The following is a 4,716-nucleotide window of genomic DNA, read 5'->3' on the forward strand; positions in this document are numbered from 1 at the left end:
GCAGCACTGCAAAACATACGAAGAAGTGGAAAATTGTCTCTCTGAATAGTTTGCCTCAAAACAAGTTCTATTGGGACTTTTCCCACAAATTACCTGAAAGATGGGTGAAATGTGTAGCTAGCGATGGACATTACTTTGAATGTTTCTCTTGAAATTATTGTGTTTTCTTTGATTACAAAATCCGCATTATTAACCGGTACACCCAGTATAAATGAGATCATGTGATGCTTGTCTTTCTCTGACTGGGTTATTTTCCTTAGCATAATACTCTCCAGGTCCCTCCATGCTGTCTCGAAGGCATATTGGTCTCAAAGGCATATTGACTCATTTTAAAAATCCTCATTCTTGGTAAGTTTGCAGAGTATTCCATTGTGTTTTTACTATAACTCATCAATATTATATTGCTAGAACAATAGGATGTTTCCCATCTTTTGTTATTTCAAATAATGCTGGTGACTAGGTCACATAAATTTTTTGCACATGTGCAAATAAACCTGAAATTCATCTCAATCCCAGTTACTAAAATCTCTCTCTCAATTACTGAAGCTGTGTAACAAATTATCTCAAATCTGAGACACCTAAAATGATGACAACATTTGTTTGTTCACATATCTGGTAGGTTTGGCAGGCAGGGCTCCGTGGGGATGCTCTGCTCCGGCTGCAGCACCTCCCGGTGGGGCTGGAGTCCCGGGAAGTCCAGCCCACTCGCGGGGCTGGCAAATGATGCTGGCTGCTGGCTAAGACTTTAGCTAGATCCACATTCTTGCATGTGGCCTCTCCAGGTAGCCTAGGCTTCCTCATAACATAATGGGTGAGCCCCGGGAGCAGCATTCTAAGAGAGATCTAGGCCTCCTGCCTTTTAAGACCTAGACCGGAAGTCAGACATGCAGCCAGGCAACCCCCACATCTCACCCAGCCTTTGGGAAGGGGTGGAAGACAGAATCCACCTCTTTACCTGGAGTGGCAGAGTTCTGGAAGACAACGTGGGCCCAGTATTACTGCCATCACACTTTGGAAAATCAGTCTGCCATGAACATGTTTCTAAATATGAACTTGTTCCATCATGGGTATGTACAGTTTAAACTCCCACCCCCTCCTACCCCTGGCCACCCGGAGACCCTGTCCCCAACCGGACTGGCCATCCCTTCAGGCACTGCTACCTCCAAGATCCTACAGTTTAAATTTTGATAGATGTTTGCTTATTGCCCTTTAGGAGCTGGGTACCAATTTACTCTCAATAGAGGTGCATGAGAAACACATATTTATTTAAGAAAGTAATGAAAAGAATGGAGAAATGCAAATTAAAACCACAATGAGATATTACCTCACACCTGTCAGAATGGCTATCCTATCTAATAAAGAGGGAATATGCTAATTGACCCTCACACCATCGCCAAGATAGCGGCATCCACAGCCAATAAGGAAGGAATATGCCAATTGACTGCCCGCCCTCAAAGATGGCAATGCCCACAGCCAATAAGGAGGGAATAGGCTAATTGCTGCCATGCCCTCAAAGATGGTGGTGCCCACATCCACAAGATGGCCAGCAGGGGAGGGCAGCTGGGGGTGATCAGGCCAGCAAGGGAGGGCAGTTAGGGGTGACCAGGCCATCAGGGGAGGGCAGTTGGGGGTGATCACACTGGCAGGAGAGCAGTTAGGCATCGATCAGGCTGGCAGGCGAGTGGTTAGGGGGTGATCAGGCTGGCAGACAAGCATGATTGGGAGCCAGCCGTCCTGGATTGTGAGAGGGATGTCCAACTGCCAGTTGTGGGATCAGGCCTAAACTGGCAGTCGGACATCCCCTGAGGGGTTCCAGATTGGAGAGGGTGCAGGCTGAGCTGAGGGCCCCCCCCCCCGCCCACCCCCAGTGCACAAATTTTGTGCACCGGGCCTCTAGCCATCAATAAATCAACAAAGAACAGTGATGGTGAGGATGTGGAGAAAAGGGAACTCTTGTGCACTGCTGGTGGGAATGAAGGTTGGTGCACCCACTGTGGAAAGCAGTATGGAGTTTCCTCAAAAAATTAAAAATGGAACTGCCTTATGACCCAGTGATTCCACTTCTGGGGATTTATCCAAAGAAACCAGAAACACTAAATTGACAGAATAGATGCACCTGGTGTTCATTACAGCATTATGTACAATAGCCAAGATTGGATAGCAGTCCAAGTGTCCATTGGTGGGGGATGTGTGTGTGGAGGGATTGAGGGGAAAAGAAAAAATAAAGAGAACTCATGGACATGGACAACAGTGTGGTGATTGGAGGAAGGAGGAAATAGGTGGAGGGCACAGAAGAGATAAACGGTGATGGGAAAAAAAAATAACATTGATAAATTTTAACCAGAAAAAAATAAAGAACAATCGAGTGAACCAGTGAGTTGAGTGAATGCACTATGAAGCTGGTCTTCAGAGAAACAATCATCTAGCCACTGGAGGGCGGTGTGTTCCCACAGAAGCTCAGGGCAGGGCCCTCTGAAAGGAGCTTCTGAGGAGGAGGCCAGGAGTCTCCCTACATGGGCTGTGGGTGTTCTGGCATTGTACCTCGCTGGGTGCCCTGGGCGAGGGAAGACAGGATCACAGCTTTGCATTTCCTTGGCTCTTTATGGTAGAGGAGGCCTCTGATCCTTGTGTCAGTCAGTCCAGAACCACAGGCCCAGAACTCAGAACAGACCTGGCTTCTTTGGGGGGCCTCAGGGGAGTTGAGGCAATGCCTTCAAAAAGCAGATTTCCAAAATGGTGTTTTTTTAAGGCTACAAATGCCAGGGCTGGCACAGCCTGGGAGCACCATCCTGTGGCACTTCCACAGGGGGATCCCCCCTTCACGTAAGACTCTCAGCAGTTCCAGGGACGCCTCTCAGTCACCAAGCCCTGCGCCTTGCCTGCCTGTCTCCCCTGCCCGGGGAGGGCCAGTGGCCCTGGGCGTGGTATTCAGGGGCGTCAGGCAAGACTTTGCCATCCCCATGGCAGAGCCACCTGCTTCTCTGTCTGTCCATATGGTGTGTCTGCTGAGTCCCCCAGGCCCACTCAGTTGTCCAGTCTCCTGTGTCCTGACACATCCACCTTCCTGTGTCCCTCTCCGTCCCTGTGCCCTGGCAGAGAGCCATGACCCCCAAGCACAAGGGTGCCTGTGCGCAGCACGCACTTCCCACAGGGTGATGACCCCCACAGAAGGGGCCAGGCTGCTCAGCCGCCCCTTCCCCAGCAGGTCCGAGTGGCCACACCAAGCTTCCTGCCTCCCTAACTCCACTTCTCACGTGGCAGGAAACAAAGCGGGACATTTTGACAAGGCAGCTTGGATGTCACAATGATTCCACTGGGTGTGAGTTTCTTAAAAAACCAAGTGAGATGGCAGATGTCCTCCTACCCATCTGGAATGTTACCTCAACCACTGAAGTGCAGAACGAAGCTCAGAGCGTGTGGGGAGTCAGGGATAGTGTCCGAGAAGCAATAAAAGGTTTCTGGACATAACCAATTTGCTTTTAGTCTAAATTAGGGGGCCAGCAGGCCTCCTTGGCTCTCCCTGCAGCCTGCAACTAAGAGGCCATGTTGTCACTTGCACTAAGCTCATCTATTTGTGGGAGTCCATTTGGGCTCCAACCCGCCCCTTTGCACTTACAGCCCTGCCTCACTCAGCTTGGAGGCCGGCCAGCTGACCACGAGTCCCCTGCGAAGTGCCCCCAAGGCCTGCGTGAGCTGAAGCGGAAGGAGCCCAGTCACACCAGGAAGGCCTGGCTTTGACCTCAGTTCTGTGGCCCTGGACCGATGGCTGGGTCTCAGTTTCCTCTCCTAGGAACCGATGACAGTTCTCGCTTCCTAGAATCGCTTTGTGAATGAAATCAGAGGGCAAATGCAGCCAACTCAGCATGATGCCAGGCACAGAGGGGCAACCCCAGGGCAGGCGGTGCCACCCCACTCCACTCCACTCCTCCCTCCACACCCACACCGCACACCCCACCCTGCCCTTCTCTGACCTTGAAGCCCAAACCAGGGCTTCCAAACAGGAAATGTAGGCATTTTGGCCTCACTCACAGCAGAGGGGTCAGGCTGAGACTCAGCACCACTGAGCCAACGGCTGGCTGCCCATTTACACTTGTCTCCAAGCCTGGGGGATGCAGTGACGGCTCGTTCTGCAACCTGTCCCTCAGGGGAGCGTGGTGCCAGGCACCAAGTGCCCTCGCCGATTAGGGCCAGTCACTCAGTCATTCTCTGTCCGATTGCGTGGGATGCTGGCTTCACCCTGCCCCCGCTCCCGAGTTGGTGGCCGCAGGCCACAGAGGGCTGGCACTGTCTCCCTCTCCTCCCCCTGACCGCTCACTGTTCCCTAGCTAATACCACTAAGGAATTTGAACACAGGGAGCCCCACCTCCTGTCCCCATAGCCCTGAGGAAGACGCTGGTGCCAACCTACTTTCAAAATGTCTTTCTTTCAAGGGCCTCAGAATAGACCGCGCTGCTCCCTGGCTCCGTGTGTGGCTGGGAATGAGTCCGGCGGGTCAGGCGGGGGAGGGTGGGCAGGCTGGGCTCCAGGCCGCTCCGCCACATGGTCCTGGGTGTGGCCCTGGCCACCAGGCTGAACTCGACACCCGTCTTTTTTCCTTTTTCGTGGGAGGTCGAGGGCCCACCAGGGTATACATCAGCCTCTTTGGCCACTTATGAGGATAACCGTGTTGCAGGTGGAGCACGACTTACAACAGTGACATGAGAGCCACCAGAGGCA

Source organism: Myotis davidii, unplaced genomic scaffold, assembly GCF_000327345.1.
Source record: "Myotis davidii unplaced genomic scaffold, ASM32734v1 scaffold152, whole genome shotgun sequence".
In the NCBI taxonomy this organism is placed as follows: domain Eukaryota; kingdom Metazoa; phylum Chordata; class Mammalia; order Chiroptera; family Vespertilionidae; genus Myotis; species Myotis davidii.